This window comes from Watersipora subatra, chromosome 2 (genome assembly GCF_963576615.1).
Source record: "Watersipora subatra chromosome 2, tzWatSuba1.1, whole genome shotgun sequence".
NCBI lineage: Eukaryota > Metazoa > Bryozoa > Gymnolaemata > Cheilostomatida > Watersiporidae > Watersipora > Watersipora subatra.
This window is the reverse complement of record NC_088709.1, coordinates 4,468,343-4,490,018: the sequence shown is the minus strand read 5'-3', so window position 1 is coordinate 4,490,018 and position 21,676 is coordinate 4,468,343. Positions and strand designations below refer to the sequence as shown.

The window sequence follows — 21,676 nt, the reverse complement described above, 5'->3', positions numbered from 1 at the left end:
GCGGTTAAAGTGTGCGTTTGGTAAACAGGAGCTCATGAGTTCAATCCCATCGGTGGCTTAAATTTACAGCTTTTTATTAGAGTTTGATGTGTATCGGTTTTATTTAAAACAATTCTTTTAAAATTGGCGTACTCGTCGGGTTTGGGTTTATTTCCTTTTATAAGCAGTCGCCATAGCTCAGTGGTTAGAGCGCCTGTCTTGTAAACAGGAGGTCATGAGTTCAATCCTCATTGGTGGCTTAAGATCGCATCTTTTTATTAGGTATGATGTGTATAAAGCGTATTTAAAACTTTTCTATTAATTTTGGTCTACTTGTCGGGATTGGGTTTACCCCCCTTCCACCAGCAGCTGCCATAGCTCAGTGCCTCGACCGCCTGTCTTATAAACAAAAAATCATAAGTTTAAAGCTCATTGGTGGATTAAGATTGAAACAATTTATTCACGTTTGATGGGTATCATATGTATTTAAATTTATTCTATTATTTTTGGTCTATCCGATGATTTTGGGTTTACAGGCCTGCCTCCAACAGCCACCATAGCTCGGCGGGTAAAGTGTGCGTTTTGTAAACAGGAGGTCATGAGTTCAATCCTCGTTGTTGGCTTACAATACCTATTTTTCATTTAAATTCGCTGTGAATTCTTCGTAAATGAAACTATTGTATTATTTTTGGTCTATCCGTCGACTTTGGGTTTACAGGCCTACCTCCAACAGCCACCATAGCTCAGTGGCTAAAGTGCCTATGCGGTATGCAGGAGGTGATGAGTTCAGCCCTCATTGGGGGTTGAAGATCGCTACTTTTTTATTTAAGTGTGATTTGTATTAATTTTATCGGGTAGAGATTCCGTAGGATTAGGGTTTACACCCATTTATAAGCAGCTGCCATAGCTCAGTGGTTAGAGCGCCTGTCTTGTAAACAGGAGGTCATGAGTTCAATCCTCATTGGTGGCTCAAGATTTTTATTAAGGTTTGATGCGTATAAATTGTATTCAAAACTATTCTATTAATTTTGGTCTACTTGTCGGGTTTGGGTTTACACCCTTTCTACCAACAGCCTCCAGAGATCAGTGGTTAGACCGCCGGTCTTGTAAACAATAAATCATAAGTTCAATGCTCATTGGTGGTTAAAGATTTAAACAATTTGTTCAAGTTTGATGGGTATCAAATGTATTTAATTCTATTCTATTATTTTTGGTCTATCCGTTGATTTTGGGTTTACAGGCCTAACTCCAACAGCCACCATAGCTCGGCGGTTAAAGTGTGCGTTTGGTAAACAGGAGCTCATGAGTTCAATCCCATCGGTGGCTTAAATTTACAGCTTTTTATTAGAGTTTGATGTGTATCGGTTTTATTTAAAACAATTCTTTTAAAATTGGCGTACTCGTCGGGTTTGGGTTTATTTCCTTTTATAAGCAGTCGCCATAGCTCAGTGGTTAGATCGCCTGTCTTGTAAACAGGAGGTGATGAGTCCAATCCTCATTTATGGGTTAAGATTGCACCTTTTTATTAAGGTTTGATGTGTATAAGTTGTATTTAAAACTTTTCTATTACTTTTGGTCTACTTGTCGGGTTTGGGTTTACACCCTTTCCACCAGCAGCCGCCATAGCTCAGTACCTAGACCGCCTGTCTTACAAACAGGAGGTCATGAGTTCAATCCTCATTGGTGGCTTAAGATTGCACCTTTGTATTAAGGTTTGATGTGTATAAAATGTATTTAAAACTTTTCTATTAATTTTGGTCTACTTGTCGGGTTTGGGTTTACACCCCTTCCACCAGCAGCCGCCATAGCTCAGTGCCTAGACCGCCTGTCTTGTAAACAAAAAGTCATAAGTTCAACGCTCATTGGTGGATTAAGATTGGAACATTTGACTGAGGTTGATGAGTATCATTTGCATTTAAAACTAGTATATTAATAATGGTGTACTGGTCGGGATACGGTTTACACCCCTTATGAGCAGCCGTCATAGATCAGTGGCTAGAGCGCCTGTCTAATAAACAGGAGTTCATGAGTTCAATCTTCATTGGTGGCTTTATGACAGGCACTTTTTATTTAAGTTATTTGTTGAGTATGAACAATATATAAAACTATTCTATTGTTTTTGGTCTATCCGTTGACTTTGGGTTTACAGGCCTGCCTCCGACAGTCACCATTGCTCAGTGGTTAGAAGAGCTATGCGGTATGCCAGAGGTGAGGAGTTTAATCTTCATTAGCGGCTGAAGATCGCTTCTTTTTATTCATGTTTGATTTGTATTAATTTTATAGGGTTGGGATTCTGTAGAGTTTGGGTTTACACTCCTGCCACCAGTGGTCGCCATAGCTCGGTGGTAAGAGCGCTTGTCTCGTAAACAGAAGGTCATGAGTTCAATCCTATATGGTGGCTTAAGATTACATCTTTTTATTAAGGTTTGATGTGTATAAATTGTATTTAAAACTATTCTATTAATTTCTGTCTACTTGTCGGGTTTGGGTTTACAACCTTTCCACCAACAGCCACCAGAGATCAGTGGCTAGACCGACTGTCTTGTAAACAGTAAGTCATAAAATCAATCCTCGTTGGTGGATTAAGATTAAAACAATTTATTCAAGTTTGATTGGTATCAAATGTATTTAAATCCATTCTATTGATTTTGGTCTATCCGTTGATTTTTGGTTTACAGGCCTACCTCCAACAGCCACCATAGCACTGCAGTTAAAGTGTGCGTTTGGTAAACAGGAAGTCATGAGTTCAATCCCATTGGTGGCTTAAATTTACAGCTTTTTATTAGAGTTTGATGTGTATCGATTTTATTTAAAACAATTCTTTTAAAATTGGCGTACTGGTCGGGTTTGGGTTTACTCCCTTTTATAAGCAGCCGCCATAGCTCAGAGGTTAGAGCCTCTGTCTAGTAAACAGCAGGTCATGACTTTAATCCTCATTAATGGCTTTCAAATAGCTGGTTTTTAATTAAGTATACAGATTATTGTTTGTACATAAAATTAGTCTGTTAATTTCGGTCTATCCCTAGGGTTTGGGGTTACACCCTTTCCTCCAGCAGCCACCATAGCTCCGTGGTTAAAGTACCTGTCTAGCAAACAGGAAGTCATGAGTTCAATCCTCATTGGTGGATTTATGACAGGCACTTTTTATTTAAGTTAATTGTTGAGTATGAACTATATATAAAACTATTATATTATTTTTCGTCTATCCGTTGACTTTGGGTTTACAGGCCTGCCTCCGACAGCCACCATTGCTCAGTGGTTAGAAGAGCTATGCGGTATGCAGGAAGTGTTGAGTTTAATCTTCATTAGCGGCTGAAGATCGCTTCTTTTTATTCATGTTTGATTTGTATTAATTTTATAGGGTAGGGTTTCTGTAGAGTTTGGGTTTACACCCATTCAGAAGCAGCCGCCATAGCTCAGTGGGAGAGCGCCTGTCTCGTAAACAGGAGGTTGTAGTTCAATCCTCATTGGTGGCTTAAGATTGCACATTTTTATTAAGGTTTGATGTGTCTAAATTGTATTCAAAACTATTCTATTAATTTTGGTCTACTTGTCGGGTTTGGGTTTACAACCTTTCTACCAACAGCCTCCTAAGATCAGTGGCTAGACCGCCGGTCTTGTAAACAGTAAATCATAAGTTCAAGGCTCATTGGTGGTTTAAGATTTAAACAATTTGATCAAGTTTGATGGGTATCAAATGTATTTAAATCTATGCTATTATTTTTGGTCTATTCGTTGATTTTGGGTTTACAGGCCTAACTCCAACAGCCACCATAGCTCGGCGGTTAAAGTGTTCCTTTGGTAAACAGGAGCTCATGAGTTCAATCCCATCGGTCGCTTAAATTTACAGCTTTTTATTAGAGTTTGATGTGTATCGGTTTTATTTAAAACAATACTTTTAAAATTGGCGTACTCGTCGGGTTTGGGGTTATTTCCTTTTATAAGCAGTCACCATAGCTCAGTGGTTAGATCGCCTGTCTTGTAAACAGGAGGTCATGAGTCCAATCCTCATTTATGGCTTAAGATTGCACCTTTTTATTAGGTTTGATGTGTATAAGTTGTATTTAAAACTTTTCTATTAATCTTGGTCTACTTGTCGGGTTTGGGTTTACACCCCTTCCACCAGCAGCCGCTATGGCTCAGTGCCTAGACCGCCTGTCTTGCAAACAGGAGGTCATGAGTTCAATCCTCATTGGTGGCTTAAGATTGCACCTTTGTATTAAGGTTTGATGCGTATAAATTGTATTTAAAACTCTTCTATTAATTTTGGTCCACTTGTCGGGTTTGGGTTTACACCCTTTCCACCAGCAGCCGCCATAGCTTAGTGGTTAAAGTACCTGTCTAGTAAACAGGAAGTCATGAGTTCAATCCTCATTGGTGGCTTAACATTACAGCTTTTTATTAGAGTTTGATGTGTATCGATTGTATTTACAACAATCCTTTTAAAATTGGTGTACTAATCGGGTTTGGGTTTACGCCATTTCAGAAGCAGTCGCCATAGCTCAGTGGTTAGAGCGCCTGTTTTGCAAACAGGAAGTCATGAGTTGAGTCCTCATTGGTGGCTTAACATAGCAGCTTTTTATTAGCGTTTGATGTGTATCGATTGTATTTACAACATTCCTTCTAAAAATGGTGTACTAATCGGGTTTGGGTTCACGCCATTTCAGAAGCGGTCGCCATAGCTCAGTAGTTAGAGCGCCTGTTTTGTAAACAGGAGTTCATGAGTTCAATCCTCATTGGTTTGGGTTTACAACCCTTCCACCAACAGCCACCAGAGATCAGTGGCTAAATCGCCTGTCTTGTAAACAGTAAGTCATGAGTTCAATCCTCATTGGTGGCTTAACATTACAGCTTTTTATTAGAGTTTGATGTGTATCGATTGTATTTACAACAATCCTTTTAAAATTGGTGTACTAATCGGGTTTGGGTTTACGCCATTTCAGAAGCAGTCGCCATAGCTCAGTGGTTAGAGCGCCTGTTTTGCAAACAGGAAGTCATGAGTTCAGTCCTCATTTGTGGCTTAACATAACAGCTTTTTATTAGAATTTGATGTGTATCGATTGTATTTACAACAATCCTTTTAAAATTGGTGTACTAATCGGGTTTGGGTTTACGCCATTTCAGAAGCAGTCGCCATAGCTCAGTGGTTAGAGCGCCTGTTTTGTAAACAGGAAATCATGAGTTCAGTCCTTACTGGTGGCTTAACATTACAGCTTTTTATTAGAGTTTGATGTGTATCGATTGTATTTACAACAATCCTTTTCAAATTGGTGTACTAATCGGGTTTGGGTTTACGCCATTTCAGAAGCAGTTGCCATAGTTCAGTTGTTAGAGCGCCTGTTTTGTAAACAGGAGTTCATGAGTTCAATCCTCATTGGTTTGGGTTTACAACCCTTCCACCAACAGCCACCAGAGATCAGTGGTTAGATCGCCTGTCTTGTAAACAGTAAGTCATAAGTTCAATCCTCATTAGTGGATTAAGATTGAAAAAGTTTCTTCTAGTTTGATGGGTATCAAATGTATTGAAATCTATTCTATTATTTTTGGTCTATCCGTTGACTTTGGGTTTACAGGTCTACCTCCAACAGCCACCATAGCTCAGGGGTTAGAAGAGCTATGCGGCATGCAGGAGGTGATGAGTTTAATTTCTATTAGTGGCTGATAGCCGCTTCTTTTTATTCATGTTTGATTCGTAATAATTTTATAGGGTAGGGATTCTATAGAGTTTAGGTTTCTACTCCTGCCACCAGCAGCCGCCATAGCTCAGTGGTTAGAGCGCCTGTCTCGTAAACAGGAGGTCGTGAGTTCAATCCTCATTGGTGGCTTGAGATTGCACCTTTTTATTAAGGTTTGATGTGTCAAAATTGTATTTAAAACTATTCTATTTATTTTGGTCTACTTGTCGGGTTTGGGTTTTCAACCTTTCTACCAACAGCCTCCAGAGATCAGTGGCTAGACCGCCGGTCTTGTAAACAGTAAGTCATAAGTTCAATGCTCATTGGTGGTTTAAGATTGGAACATTTGAATGAGGTTGATGTGTATCATTTGCATTTAAAACTACTATATTAAAAATGGTGTACTGGTCGGGATTCGGTTTACACCCCTTATGAGCAGCCGTCATAGATCAGTGGCTAGAGCGCCTGTCTAATAAGCAGGAGTTCATGAGTTCAATCTTCATCGGTGGCTTTATGACAGGCACTTTTTATTTAAGTTATTTGTTGAGTATGAACTATATATAAAGCTATTTTATTATTTTTGGTCTATCCGTTGACTTTGGGTTTACAAGCCTACCTCCGACAGCCACCATTGCTCAGTGGTTAGAAGAGCTATGCGGTATGCAGGAGGTGATGAGTTTAATCTTCATTAGCGGCTGAAGATCGCCTCTTTTTATTCATGTTTGATTTGTATTAATTTTATAGGGTAGGGATTCTGTAGATTTGGGTTTACACTCCTGCCACCAGCAGCCACCATAGCTCAGTGGCAAGAGCGCCTGTCTCGTAAACAGGAGGTCGTGAGTTCAATCCTCATTGGTGGCTTAAGATTACCTTTTTTTTAAGGTTTGATGTGTAAAAATTGTATTTAAAATTTTTCTATTAATTTTGGTCTACTTGTCGGGTTTGGGTTTACAACCCTTCCACCAACAACCACCAGAGATCATTGGCTAGACCGCTTGTCTTATAAACGGTAAGTCATAAGTTCAATCCTCATTGGTGGATTAAGATTGAAACAATATATTCACGTTTGATGGGTATCAAATGTATTTAAATCTGTTCTATTTTTTTTTGTCTATCCGTTGATTTCGGTTTTACAGGCCTACCTCCAACAGCCACCATACCTCGGCGGTTAAAGTGTGCGTTTGGTAAACAGGAGCTCTTGAGTTCAATTCCATTGGTGGCTTAAAATTACAGCTTTTTATTAGAGTTTGATGTGTATCGATTTTATTTAAAACAATTCTTTTAAAATTGGCGTACTCGTCGGGTTTGGGTTTATTTGCTTTTATAAGCAGTCGCCATAGCTCAGTGGGTAGATTGCCTGTCTTGTAAACAAGAGGTCATGAGTCCATTCCTCATTTATGGCTTAAGATTGCACCTTTTTATTAAGGTTCGATGTGAATAAGTTGTATTTAAAACTTTTCTATTAATTTTGGTCTACTTGTCGGGTTTGGGTTTACAACCCTTCCACCAACAGCCACCAGAGATCATTGGCTAGACCGCCTGTCTTATAAACAGTAAGTCATAAGTTCAATCCTCATTGGTGGATTAAGATTGAAACAATATATTCATGTTTGATGGGTATCAAATGTATTTAAATCTGTTCTATTATTTTTGGTCTATCCGTTGATTTCGGGTTTACAGGCCAACCTCCAACAGCCACTATACCTCGGCGGTTAAAGTGCGCGTTTTGTAAATAGGAGCTCATGAGTTCAATCCCATTGGTGGCTTAAATTTACAGCTTTTTATTAGAGTTTGATGTCTATCGATTTTATTTTTAAAAAATATTTTAAATTTGGCGTACTGGTCGGGTTTGGGTTTACACCCTTTTATAAGCAGCCCCCATAGTTCAGTGGTTAAAGCGCCTGTCTTGTAAAAAGGAGGTCATGAGTTCAATCCTCATTGTTGGCTTACAATAGCTAATATTCATTTAACTTCGCTGTGAATTCTTTGTAATTGAAACTATTGTATTATTTTTGGTTTATCCGTCGAGTTTGGGTTTACAGGCCTACCTCCAACAGCCACCATAGCTCGGCGGTTAAAGTGTGCGTTTGGTAAACAGGAGGTCATGAGTTCAATCCTATCGGTGGCTTAAATTTACAGCTTTTTATTAGAGTTTGATGTGTATCGATTTTATTTAAAACAATTCTTTTAAAATTGGCATACTGGTCGGGTTTGGGTTTACACCCTTTTATAAGCAGCCACCATAGTTCAGTGGTTAAAGCGCCTGTCTTGTAAAAAGGAGGTCATGAGTTCAATCCTCATTGGTGGCTTACAATAGCTAATATTCATTTAACTTCGCTGTGAATTCTTTGTAATTGAAATTATTGTATTATTTTTGGTCTATTCGTTCAGTTTAGGTATACAGGTCTACCTCCAACAGCCACCATAGCTCAGTGACTAGAGTGCCTGTCTAATAAACAGGAGGTCGTGAGTTCAATCCTCATTAATGGCTTTCAAGTAGCTGCTTTTTAATTGAGTATCCAGATTATTGTTTGTACTTAAAATTAGTCCGTTAATTTTGGTCTATCCCGAGAGTTTGGGTTTACACCCTTTCCACCGGCAACCAACATAGCTCATTGGTTAAAGTACCTGTCTAGTAAAGAGGAAGCCATGAGTTGAATCCTCATTGGTGGCTTAAGATTACAGCTTTTTATTATAGTTTGATGTGTATCGATTGTATTCAAAACAATTCTTTTAAATTTGGTGTACTGGTCGGGTTTGGGTTTATGTCCTTTCAGAAGCAGCTGCCATAGCTCAGTGGTTAGAGCGCCTGTCTTGTAAACAGGAGGTCATGAGTTCAATCCTCATTAATGGCTTTTCAATAGCTGTTTTCCAATTAAGTATGCAGATGATTGTTTGTACTTGAAATTAGTCTGTTATTTTTGGTCTATACTTCGGGTTTGGGTGTACACCCTTTCCTCAAGCAGCCACCATAGCTCAATGGCTAAAGCGCCTGTCTAGTAAACCAGAGGTTATGGGTTCAATCCTCATTGGTGGCTTCGGCTACAGCTTACACCGACTACTTTTTATTTAAGTTTGATTTGTATCAATTTCATTTTAAACTATTTTAATAGTTTTGGTCTATCCGTAGGGTTTTGGTTTACACCCCTGCTACCAGCAGCCGCCTTAGATCAGTGGTTAGAGTGCCTGTCTTGTAAACAGGCAATCATGAGTTCAATTATCATTGGTGGCTGAGGATCATTTCTTTTTCATTAATTTTAGTGTGTGGTAACCGTTTTATTTCATACTATTCTACTAATCTTAGTCTACTCTTCGGGTTTGGGATTACACCCTTTCAAGCAGCAGCCACCATAGCTCAGTGGTTAGGGCGCCTGTTTTGTAAACAGGAGGTTTTGATTTAGATCCTCAGTGGTGGCTGAAGATCGCTATTTTTTATTCAAGGTTGACAAGTATCCATTGTATTTAAAACTATTCTAATAGTTTTGGTCCATCGGTCAGGTTTGGGTTTACACCATAGATATATAAACCTAGATTGGCCAATAGGGAAAAAGCCTGTCAGACTTAGCATGACGTAAAGTCATTGTATTGTATCTCATGCTTGACTGCACTCTTGTTAACAATGGAGCTAATGAGGAGAAGCTGAAAAAATCACATTTATTGTCACATAAAAACCTTCTTGGAAACATAATCCAGTAAGCTAAAGCATTTCTGTCATAATATCTTATAACCACCATAGATTACAACTATAAAAGCTATGAATTGCTGCACACAAATCATGAGCCATCAGGGCTATATTTGCCACCCTCTCTTATCCCCATTCTCTCTTTTCCCTTTCTCCAACGAAGAAGAAGTTAGAAGCGGAAAAGAGAGTAGGGGGAAAGGAGAGGGGGGCAAATAGCCCACCCACTCAAAGAGCCAGACTCTGACTAGGTAACAGAGTAATATCATGTTGAACTAAACATGACTAAATATGATGAGCCTGTGAAGTTTTAATCTGATCAGGGAAATGGAATCAATGGCTTTCTTACCTATATCTGGAATAGACTAAGGAATGCAGGGTCGGACCAGACTCAGGGTCAGCAATGAGGGCCAAGATCGGGTCGGACCCGGTCAGCACGCGCGATTTATTATTCATTTAAACCATAACTGTCACGTACAGCGTTTATTGTAGTTTCTAGGTAAATCAGCCACGCTGATTCCGATTTTATACTTAAAATAAAGATTGGTCCTCTTACCTTTAAAGTCCTTTAAGCTTTTTTAAAGCGTTTCAATATCCATTTCGAAAACAACACTACTGGCATTACAAGCTCCGCCCATAAATATGTGACATAACCTAGCTTTTTCAGGAACGGAAGTTAGGAATGTTTAGTCTGAATTAGAAGAATAGAGATGAGTGTCTTTAAACCCATTATTATCTAAATCCAGCATGTAAAATAATTGTAGTCTTTTATGAAAGGTATATAAACTATTTAAAATTGCTCTTAGCTTGTTATATGATGTTTAAATAGGCTAGACGCCGAGGAAAATGAGCTCAAAAAGCGCGGTTTAATCACAAGCCAGCATTGTTATCGCGCTTTTTTAAATATGCAATGTTAAATAGCTAATCTACCTTTCAGAAAAGACTGAGATTATTTTTAAGGCTGAATTTAGATGTTAATGGATTTTAAAACACCCATCTCTATTATTCTAAATCGGTCTAAACATCCCTACGCAACTTCTGTCCCTAAAAAGCTGGGTTACGTCACGTATTTATGGGCGGAGCTTGTTGTGCCGATCGTGTTGTTTTCTAGACCAAAATTAAAACGCTGTAAAAAAGCCTTCATTACTCTGAAAATTAGTGGACTAATCTTTATTTTGAGTACAAAATCGGAAACAGCGTGTCTGACTTACCTAGTCAAAATGATAAAAGTTGTACGTGACAGTTTTGGTTTAAGGTTAAGAGATAGTTCTATTACAGCCTAATGTTGTGACATCAATAAACTAAGATAAAAGAAACCATTATCACACCAATCATTATATTTTGTGGCTTGGTTTATAGAAGCAATCTACAATTTATGGCTAGACATTAGTGGATCAATCCTATTCAATGGGTGATAGATTAATGGCATGATTTGGCAAGTGTTTTTATTACAGATTTTATTTTCAACTGCTATTATAATCAACAAAAGATTAGTTAAGAAATACTTTACAAATATAGAAATGGATAACCCAGCATAGTGCAAAGCAAAAATCCATCACTTCTCTAAAACTTCTGGTATTAGTAAAAGAAACTAAAAATAAAATTAATTTGCTGGATTGAAGGTTCTTAGACGCGCTTTTAAGTTCCTCAGGATGCCCTCGTTGTAAATGCCTCAATATTATTGAGGTGGACCCTTCTTTGTAGCTTAAAGGTTGACTTGCAATAAAATTCACATTACAGATATTTGGTATCAAAAGATTCACCATGTCTTACTCTGTTGTGTTGTAGGTGCCAAATACGTGGAAATGTGATTACAAGCTCCTAAAAGCTCAAAAACGAAGAGCCGCCGTAGATTGGAATCTGTTTATTTCTCTGACGTAGTCATTACAGTTTGGTTATCGTTTTGTCACGTGATGTTCTCACGTGAATTGAAAAGCCAATAAAAAGCTCAATATAAAACTTGTCGTAGCACTAGTTTATGACAAACACTTCGGGTTTTACCGAATACCCCATATCAAATACAGATACTCGCTACTTTACAGTTTTGTTTCGGCATTATTCAATCGTCATGTCGTAATCTGATCACGTGATCCAATACTTCGAAAATAATTTTTGCAGCACTTTTCGATCATCACAGGTGACCAACAGGCTCGTCATGATTATCAAACAATGATATGTGCTCCTTCGAGCTAAGGTTAAAAAGTTTAACGATTTTTTAATGAGTCATGAGTTCAATCATCATTGGTGGTTTAAGATTGCAACTTTTTATTCAATTTTGATGTGTACCAATTGTATTTAAAACTATTCTATTAATTTTGGTCTGCTTGCCGGGTTTTGGTTTACACCCCATCACGATCAGCTGCCATAGCTCAGTGGCTAGAGTGCCTATCTAGTAAACAGGAGGTCATGAGTTCAATCCTCATTGGTGGCCTAAGGTCAACTCTTTATTCAAGTTTGATGTGTATCAATTGTATTTAAAACTATTCTATTAATTTTGGTCTACGTGTCGGGTTGGGGTTTAGATCTCATCATGAGCAGCCGCCATTGTTCAGTGCCTAGAGCGCTTGTTTTGATTTTATGATAATATTATATAATATCATAAAATATGTAAGTCAGTCATGTTTTCTTTCCAGCTAGATCTATCAGATTCACCACTGACTTCTTAGCTGTCTCGGCACCAGCCGCACTTTTGTACTTTTGTACGAATGTAACGAACACAATGGTGTGAGCTCGGCTGCTTGTTGCATTCATCTGGGTGGCCGCTACCGTTCGATTTTCTGTTCCCTCGGCCATCTTGCTCTCAATACTAGCATAGCTTGACACAGGAAACATTGTCAATCCCTGAGCTGTGTAAAACATAATACACTCGCTTCAACTTAAGGATTTGATTGTAGGCATACAACTTATATTTGGATGAGTAGCTTTAAGATGGGGCAAGCTAGAAATAATAGTATATGCTTGCAGTCTACCTTCATCATATGCAACGATTTCGTGATCTCTCTGCTTTCATTTCTCAAGTTTTGCTTAAAGAATTTACTAAAACATGCCACCTACCTCTATCCTGAAAGATCATCTTCAATTAAGTCTACATTAAATGCGACATACTGCAAATTACATAACAACATTTTACCATAAAATCCTATAGCTGGATTCTCTCGTACTCTCATGCCTCCTCTCGAGTTAGACTCTACAAGAAGGTCTCGCACCTCCTCATTGTATATCTCAAGCATGCTAAATATGATCTGAAACTCTGTCGTGTCACCGGCTGCTTTCTTTTCATCGATCTGCATGAATATTTTCTCACAGAAAAGAGTAACTATTCCTGAAATATATTAAATAGATGTCTGAATCAGAAGTGCTTCTAGGTAAAGTGTGCTATGAAATTGACAGCAACAGGCTGATAAAATCACAATTTATACAATTAGTTTTAACAGTTGTAGAGGACAATAATATAACCAAAACTAAGCGCTGCTTAACCAACTGTGCAAACATAACTTTTGCACTGCTGTCTTGCACAGTGAGCAGCCAAGAAACAATAGGATATAATACTCTGATTATCCTATCAAATAAATGAAACAATAAAATGATATGACCAAATATTAGATATAGTACTCAGGCAATCAAATTCTCTAATAAGTTACATCTATGATTAAGGATTGTCTTCTCAGTCAAAGCATAACTCCAAAATTTTTTGATTGGCTATTTTCAATTGAGTTATCTAATAATTCTTTAATTTCTTTCAACAAAAGTCAATCAAAATTATGTATAAGGTATCATTAATATAAGTATATTAGAATCTCTAGCCAACAGGTTCTATGAATAGAAAACTAACTACTAATCGTGTGTCTATAGTATTAATAGCACTATTAATACTTAATAGCACTATTAATACTTAATAGTGCTATTAATACTTAATAGTGCTATTAATACTTAATAGTGCTATAAAGGTGGTTATTGGGCATATTCCGGATTACTTACCTTTGTTGATACCGTAACCAACCACTGACCAAGACTTTCCACTTCCTGTCTGTCCGTAAGCGATTAGAGTTGAGTTGAAACCTTCCCATGCATTATTCAGCACACCTACTCCGAGGTCAGCGAACACAGTAGGGCCTATTCTATAAATACATGTAGATCGATAGTGTGAGAGTTGATCCCTGCTTAGCTTTCTGTGACAGGATATGCAAGTGAATATCCTTTTTGCCGTTGAGCATGGCTGATGGATAAGTAGTGCTAAAACAGCCGCTGACTTGAAGCAACTATTATACGACTTTGACTGAAGCTGCCTATATGGCTAGAGTTGCTGAAATGATTCCTGCAAATGCATGAGATAAAATATCTCCTGGTGACACATATGGAGTCTTACAAATATGTATGTTAAAACGGGTTCAACTTGTTTAATATTATAGAGCCGTGATGAAACCCCCAACCCCTATGTATTCCACTGTCCAGATTATAAAAATATGCGGCAAACAGTCAATCCAACGTTATACAACTGGGAGCCCATAATCCAGTTTGATATTCTGACTAACAGACTATTATTTGGATGTAGTATGTGCAGAGCTCTGGTCAGGCAGCAGCTCAGCTATTCACTTCTATCGGGCAATGACTGGTGCTGTTATTATAAACGGTAAATTAGGGCTTTGTGTTTGGTGAAGAGGAGACCGGGGCTACAGACAATATGGAATAAGAAGAACCTACTACACCACTCAATCAGCGAACAGTTAATTTGTATTTCTTTTGCTTTCTAAAATATGACTTATTCTATTATATTTTATACTTTATATATACAGTGTATTCGTGGTTCGCATATCCCATATTCGCTGTGAGTAAAATACAGCTTGGATAGGGGCAAATGTTAGGGTCAAGTGTTTTAATGTGTATTGTACGCTTTAGCTATCAAGTGGGTTACTACGGTCTATATTGCGTTAGTCGAGTTCTATCCGCAGTTTTGTAAGTGTTGTCATCAAACCTAAATTTGATCATAGTTTGCTGCTCCCAATCGTATGGAGCAAAAATGTACCTAACGGGTTCTTGTTACTTAAACTGTACCGTACACTATTTTCGCTAGGCGTATGTTGTCAAGGCAAACACCTGTTTATACATGTCAATTAAATTGAAGAATTTAACATTATGCTCATCCTCAGTAACATTTGTAGATGCAATAGATTGTACACACTCACTTGACCTAGCAGTTATCCATTAGGCTATTATTCAATAATTGTTCACTCAGCAATTAAATAAGTACAAGTACACAGTCGCTAAGTACACCGCTCATTCACTTCCTTTTTATCTCTAGTAAACAAAAGATCAACTAGTGCATAGAGACTGATGTTACAACCTTTTGAGTGTTGCTGCTTAGTCAGTCATCACCTGTTTGACTTGTATCCTTTTTCTATAGCCTCTGCTTCTAGTTGAATTTCTATTACCTTCCTATATAGACTGTGTTTCATGGGCATGCATGGTGCTAGGGTTATCACCAAAAAATCAAATGATTTAAATCATTGATTAAAATCGTGATTTAAATTATTGTTATTCGGGGAGAAAATTACTATCTTTTCATTTTTCATAAATTGGCAAAAATCAGTGTTTCATGACAAACAATCCTGTTTTGATGTGCATGTAACAATTCTGTAAATGTTCCTCTGTCATGAATTAGCAAGTGTGATGGTGATAATTAGCTGCATGTGTAGGTTAACGCTACAGAAGGTCAGCAAAGCAGGACTAATTGTGAGGCAGTAACTATAATTGATACAGTTTGGTTCCCTCATTACTCTGTTTGATAAATGATATCACAGTGGAACCTCGGTTCTCGACCACAATCCGTTCCAGAAGGTTGGTCATAAACTGAGTTGGTCTAGATCCGAAACAGGTTTTCCCATTAGAATTAATATATGTTAATTTTAATCCGTTCCAAACTTTGGTAAAGTATTTTTTAACATTTGACACCATAAACTGTACTGCATACTATACACTATAAATAAAAACGGCTAGATTTTGTCAAAGGATGTTGTCAAACAATTTTCTATAAATCTGCAAGTTTATAAGTTATATGATGATAATCTAATGAATGCTACACATGTATATATTTGTGAACTAGCGACACTAGTGAATACTAGGGACATACTTAGAACCATACTTATATTACATGCAGAAACAAACATTAACGTTTATAGAACAAAAATATTTGCAACATTTGCTTGACTAACTGCATTCTGATTGCTGCTTTCGATGGAATGAACATTTTCTGTCTGTTCAATACCTTCCACAATATCTTCTGATCTCAACCCTTTTTCTACATTGCATAACTAGTCAATACTAGTTGATTTTTTGAAAAATCATGATTTTTTCAAACTTTGCATAGCATTATGTAGCGGTACTTAACTTCTATGCTGAACCGCAACCCGGGAGTCATAAAAATAGAACCTATTGATGATGTACTGTAGTATATTGAGCATTTTATGTTCATTATATTGTCACACTGCTTACACTCAACTGAGCTTGCGCAATCGTCCAATCAGTTTGAACAATAATTTGTTGGCTTATCTTGTCGAGATTACTTGTACATGATTTTACATTAGAGTCAGCTGTGACTGAACGTAAAGCCAGATCTTACTAGCAGTTGTCTTCTATCGTGTCTTGTAGCTGAGCCTCACACTGATTCTCATGGTCGTCGTAGTCGCGCTCGCTAAACAGGAGTTAGACAGGAACGTTAGAGAAGGCAATGATGACGACTGCGAATCTCTGTCTACTATGCAAAGTAAAGGTATTCAGACAGTCAACTCTTCTGACAAGAGATGCGAATTTGTCACATCCAAGTCGCGATCACACTCACGTAATATGTCTGTAAATATTCCTCCTATAGTAGCAAGCGGTGTGCATATCGTGTGACACCTTGTCAGATCAAATCTCTACACTTACTCGATGCCGTATTCTGGCAGACAATATACGCACATAATATTTTTGCTATCTTCAGTATAGTCCTGTTTATTGAAATATTATGGATTGAAAGAGCCAAGTCATACAGAAATCATTTTGAACAATCATCATATTTTTAAACATATATTTTTTTTGGCAATAAAACATTTGCTTTATTATTTTCAACTGGTTTTATGATTCAAATTCACAACGGCATCATTAGTATCAGAGTTATCAATTAACTACCCACCTCTATGATACAAAGATAATACATTTAGTATAATAAAGGTAACATAATGCAAATAGATAAATACTGTATCCCCATCTTAAGATGTGACACAATAATGACAAATCTAAATGTAAAGTCAATGTAAACTGGCCCAATGTAGATTTGTACACTGACCCAATCAGCTAATATGGCTAAGGAGAATCCTGTTTTTCTTAAATGCAGTTTGACAGTTAATCACAGGTGAGTGTGTGGAAGAGCTATAAGAGAGGTTTATGACACGGTACAAGCGCAGGACTGAGCTTTGAGTTCATCTACATCCACTTCTTCTTCAGAGTCTGAGTCGGAATGTTCTGGAAAAGATATGATATAAAACTGTGTTATCTGAAATAAATAGTAATCGTGTTCATATTATCAAATAAAATTGGTGGGTCAAGTTTGGAGGTGTAACATAGACAAAAACAGCCTTATATAGTGCAACATAGTGCTTGTCAGTTCAATGCAGTTTGTTTTACCAACACTTGTCACTCTATCTTTGTATTTTGACTTGTGACCCATTGCGCCTTACACGATGCATGCCAACAGGAGCCTTTTGCTAAGCAATGTGACCCCAGCATTTGGTGTATAATTTTGGAACACTTAAATCTACCGCGTAGAGGATCAGCTGACCATCGCTCGCAGACCAGTTATAATGGTCAGAGACTTGTGTACAATGGGTCACATGCCAGAGCAAGGGGCTGTTGACATACATGTTCTTGTTCCTTAAGAAGGACTCGTCGTCAGATTCGTCTGATGACAACTGACTCTCGTCCCCTTTCTTTAATATCGGCTCATCAGGTTCTGATGATTTTGAGTTATCTCTGGGTTTACCTCCTTCCTTGTGCTTTCCGATCCGATTTATGATTCTCCTTGCTTCTTTCTGGTTCTTCGTTTCGAGAATAGCTATTACAAGACGATTGGGAACCTTCTTCTTCGATTTCTTGCTAGCCTCACGGAGTAGGTCTTTGAGCCAGTTCTATTAACAAAAATTTATATATCTTTATATATTGTATGTTGTACTTATAGGAAAAGCAGGCATGCTGATAATAGAGAGTTGTGCACCCCTGAAGTCTTGATGCGGTGTAGGATTGAACATAGCTTGATTCATTAGCTTTCATTATGATTACAAAAAATTCATTGCACAGTGTGATGGTCTCCAATGGTAAGTGCCTTACATAATCCTTCATTACAAGAACTCTCGTAGTGGCTTTCTCTACCATCAAGTGCAGATCATTTGGTTATGTATAAATTCAACTCTCGCTGTTCAGTGCTCTAACCACGCATACTGCTGCTTGCTCAGTCTACGCATGGATTTGAAGCAGTGTTATTATGTTGCCAGTTGATCACAGTTAGTGAAAAAGTTTGTACTGTAACCAGTTAGAAATTTTCTAATCTTAGCCAACAGTACAACAGTGAGAACATGCCGTGGTACACTTGCACTGCATTATATTCTCTATCTCCCCTATATAGTAGCCTAAGAATACACACGGTAATTGAACCTACCAATCTCCTGTTCAGCTTGTCATTTTTGGCGGCAGCCACACCTGCATGCTGTTGCAACGTCATGTTATTTGGATCTACCTTTCTCTATAATGAATAAATGAAAAACAGTGTATAAATGTTTACATTAGGTTGTTGCATTCTCTGGAATAATTCTTAGCCTGATTGGTCAAAAGCATAAAGACGCATGATATTCACAAACCTGTGAAAATCTTAACACCAAATTTGGCAAGTGCGTAAATCATGGCGTAAAATTTGGGGAGACAATCATGGCCTCGAATGTAATCTTTTTATCCATCACTTCTGAAATGAAGTTGGCTTCTTCCACTGATGGAAGTATCTCCAACACATTTTCTTTCAGAAGCATTTCATCTGTGAAAGTAGCGCATACAACTTCTTTAGTGCACACAAACCTAAACCATTTAAAGGATTAGCAAGTAAGGCATACAATATGAACATCTTCATGTGTGTTTCAACTGACATAGTAGCACAAAGTAATTACACTTTTTTTCATAGTGCCTGGCGGGTAAAGGTTTTAATTGTATTTGTTGGGGACTAACCCTGGTAGACAATAAATATAGTGGGGTAGTACATAATACTCTGAAGTGGGGCAGTCATTAGTACCGTTGACTGGTACTGGCTGGTATGTAATTTACCACAGTAAACAGTCCTGTATTTCTTTGTACATGACTTGTAAATGCAAAACCTAAATGACTTTATAAGGTAAATGAGTTTACCTTATAACAGAAGGGTTCAGACCCAAATGGCACAAAGACCGGAGATACACGAATGTTTACAGATTTAGCTGATAATAAAATGTGTACCATTTAGGAGCAATTAACAGAAGGTGAAAGAAAAACTCAAGGGCACATGTACGTATGTGTGATAGTTGGTGCTGTTCAGCGTGGCCCTAGTGATAGTTGGTGCCGTTCAGAGAGGCCCTAATAATAGTGGTGCTGTTCAGAGTGGCCCTAATGATAGTTGGTGCTGTTCAGATTGGCCCTAGTGATAGTTGGTGCTGTTCAGAGTAGCCCTAGTGCAAGTTGGTGCTGTTCAGCGTGACCCTAGTGATAGTTGGTGTTGTTCAGAGTGTCCCTAGTGATAGTTGGTGTTGTTCAGAGTAGCCCGAGTGATAGTTGGTGTTGTTCAGAGTGGCCCTAGTGATAGTTGGTGTTGTTCAGAGTGGCCCTAGTGATAGTTGGTGCTGTTCAGAGTAGCTCTAGGGATAGTTGAGGTTGTTCAGAGTGGCCCTAGTGATAGTTGGTGCTGTTCAGAGTGGCCCTAGTGATAATTGGTGCTGTTCAGAGTGGCCCTAGTGATAGTTGGTGCTGTTCAGAGTGGCCATAGCATACTGGTATGTGCAGTTTCATACCTGGAGATTTCTCATCATCAGCTGTGTCAAAGCTGGCACTCTTCGCGATCTCCTCCATAGCATCAGAGTACTCCGGCAGATCAATTGCCTTCCCATGGCGGACATACACATACATCTGTGTTGTGCTAAACATGACCCTGACAACGACTGAACATGTTACTACACTAGCAAACTTCTCTCGTAATTTGTAGCTATCATAGGAGAAACTGACCTTGATTCAAAACAACTTGGTGCCAAAGCTAAAGAAGATATAAGGCTTTCATTTTTTAAACAACGTGTTATAAAAAGGAAAATATTTTTGTAAAGAAGTAATAACAAAAATTATGGTAAGGATTGAATACAAGAGCAACAAAGAAGAGGAAAATAATTTAATATGTTTAATGTATTGAAAAAGGATAAACCTGAGAACTGGAGTAAAGCAAACGATAAAGGTAAAATTGCAGACTGCTAAAAAGTATAATCATGCTTACCATTAAAAAAACACAGCATTAACAACCAGCTATTTTATAGTTGAATGTTAATTATTAGTAGACTAGTTATGACCGACTATGTACACTAACAAACAAAATAATTTCATTGCAGCATTTCCATTGCTAAAAAAATTGTGACTTTTCATAGTTCAACTGTTAGCAACTGCTTTATGTAATTCAACTTTTTGTGCCATATAGCCTCATGCAAACTGGGAGACAGCTTATTTGCGTTCTAATGATTTATGTTTAAACCACGTAAAAAGTTTTTTTTTAATTAAAACGGTTTTGCTGCGGGTGTTTGGGTTAGGTTTACCAGGATGATACAAACAACCACAACAGTGGTTGTTTGTATCATCAAACAAGAGACCTCAATCCTGAGGTTCAATCCTCACAGGTGACTCGAGCGAGCTTCTTTCCATTTAAACTTGCTATATGGGGACTTTGTTATGAAGTTTTTTACTCATTTTTGGTCCAAGTAAATGGGTTGGGTTTACAGATGTTGGACCAACAGCCGCCACAGCTCAGTGGCAAGAGTGCCTGTCTATTAAACAGGATGTCATGAGTTAAATACTCATTGGTGGCTTGAGATAGCTATTTTTTATTTTACTTTTCGGCGTATTACTATTATTTCAAACTATTCTATTAATTTTGGTCTATTTATAAGATTTGGGTTCACACTCCTTTTACCAGCAGCGGTCATAACTCATTGGCTAGAACACCTATCTCGTAAACAGAAAGGAGGTCATTAGTTCAATCCTCATTGGTGGCTTACGCTAATTAAATTTTATTTTAGTTTCCTGCGTATTACTTCTATTTCAAACTATTCTATTTATTTTGGTCTATTTATAGGGTTTGGGTTTACACTCCTTCAAACAGCAGCCACCATAGCACAGTGGCTAGAGCATCTGTGTAGTAAACAGGAGGTCATGAGTCCAATCCACATTAATGTATTGAGATAGCTTCTTTTCATTTGAATTTCTTGTGTTTTACTTGTAATTCAAATAAATCTATTCATATTTGGTCTAAGCATCCGGGTTGGGTTTACAGCTTAAAACAACAGCCGCCAAAAACAACAGGTCATGAGTTCAATCCTCATTGGTGGCTTAAGATAGCTACTTTTTATTTAAGTTTGATGTTCTAGTAATTGTATTTAAAGCTATTGTATTTGTTTTGTTCCCTCCGTCAGGTTTGGGATTACACCACTTCCACCAACAGCCACCATAGCTCAGTTGCTAGCAGTGTTGAGTAATTCTCCAATTTGGTGGACCAATTAGAATACCAAATACTGGAAAATATCATAACCAAATACCAAATAAAATATCAAATACTCACAATTTTGTAAATCAAATACCAAATCAAGTAGTACCACTGAGAAATTTGAGAACCATCTACCAAGTGAAATACCAAATACTGGCAATTCTTGAAATCAAATTCCAAATCAAATAGTAATACTTGAAAATTTTCAAACGAAATACCAAATAAAATATAAAATACTTGGAAATCTCAGTACCAAATACCAAATCAAATAGGGATATTGGGAAATTTTATATTAAAATACCAAATAAATTACCAAACACTGCAATTTCTCGACATCAAATATCACATCAAATAGTTATATTGTAAAATTTCCGAATCAAATACCAAATAAAATACTAAATACTGAAAAATTTAGAAATCAAATCAAATAACAGTAGGCTACCGGGAAATTTCAAAACCAAATGATGTAAAATCTTACAGAGCCGACTCCAAATAGAATAATGGGAAATGTCAATTCAATATCAACATCATTGCTAACTATGCTAAATATTAAATACTGGA

General features: G+C 37.6%; 12 non-coding genes across 12 annotated transcripts; all 12 read left to right on the top strand.

Annotated features, from left to right (window-relative positions):
* Nucleotides 1-166: 166 nt before the first annotated feature.
* On the top strand, nt 167-239 carry Trnat-ugu (transfer RNA threonine (anticodon UGU)). Its single transcript has one exon. It is a non-coding gene; the product is annotated as a tRNA-Thr (tRNA).
* Nucleotides 240-876: 637 nt separating this feature from the next.
* Nucleotides 877-949, top strand: Trnat-ugu (transfer RNA threonine (anticodon UGU)). The gene has a single exon. It is a non-coding gene; the product is annotated as a tRNA-Thr (tRNA).
* A 646-nt stretch (nt 950-1,595) lies between these two features.
* Nucleotides 1,596-1,668, top strand: Trnav-uac (transfer RNA valine (anticodon UAC)). The gene has a single exon. It is a non-coding gene; the product is annotated as a tRNA-Val (tRNA).
* Nucleotides 1,669-3,384: 1,716 nt separating this feature from the next.
* Nucleotides 3,385-3,455, top strand: Trnat-cgu (transfer RNA threonine (anticodon CGU)). Its single transcript has one exon. It is a non-coding gene; the product is annotated as a tRNA-Thr (tRNA).
* A 652-nt stretch (nt 3,456-4,107) lies between these two features.
* On the top strand, nt 4,108-4,180 carry Trnaa-ugc (transfer RNA alanine (anticodon UGC)). The gene has a single exon. It is a non-coding gene; the product is annotated as a tRNA-Ala (tRNA).
* Nucleotides 4,181-4,289: 109 nt separating this feature from the next.
* On the top strand, nt 4,290-4,362 carry Trnat-agu (transfer RNA threonine (anticodon AGU)). Its single transcript has one exon. It is a non-coding gene; the product is annotated as a tRNA-Thr (tRNA).
* A 1,369-nt stretch (nt 4,363-5,731) lies between these two features.
* On the top strand, nt 5,732-5,804 carry Trnat-cgu (transfer RNA threonine (anticodon CGU)). Its single transcript has one exon. It is a non-coding gene; the product is annotated as a tRNA-Thr (tRNA).
* Nucleotides 5,805-6,442: 638 nt separating this feature from the next.
* Trnat-cgu (transfer RNA threonine (anticodon CGU)) lies at nt 6,443-6,515 on the top strand. Its single transcript has one exon. It is a non-coding gene; the product is annotated as a tRNA-Thr (tRNA).
* A 1,375-nt stretch (nt 6,516-7,890) lies between these two features.
* On the top strand, nt 7,891-7,963 carry Trnat-ugu (transfer RNA threonine (anticodon UGU)). The gene has a single exon. It is a non-coding gene; the product is annotated as a tRNA-Thr (tRNA).
* A 473-nt stretch (nt 7,964-8,436) lies between these two features.
* On the top strand, nt 8,437-8,509 carry Trnat-ugu (transfer RNA threonine (anticodon UGU)). Its single transcript has one exon. It is a non-coding gene; the product is annotated as a tRNA-Thr (tRNA).
* Nucleotides 8,510-8,998: 489 nt separating this feature from the next.
* Trnat-ugu (transfer RNA threonine (anticodon UGU)) lies at nt 8,999-9,071 on the top strand. Its single transcript has one exon. It is a non-coding gene; the product is annotated as a tRNA-Thr (tRNA).
* A 2,620-nt stretch (nt 9,072-11,691) lies between these two features.
* Trnat-agu (transfer RNA threonine (anticodon AGU)) lies at nt 11,692-11,764 on the top strand. Its single transcript has one exon. It is a non-coding gene; the product is annotated as a tRNA-Thr (tRNA).
* The last annotated feature ends 9,912 nt before the right edge of the window (nt 11,765-21,676 follow it).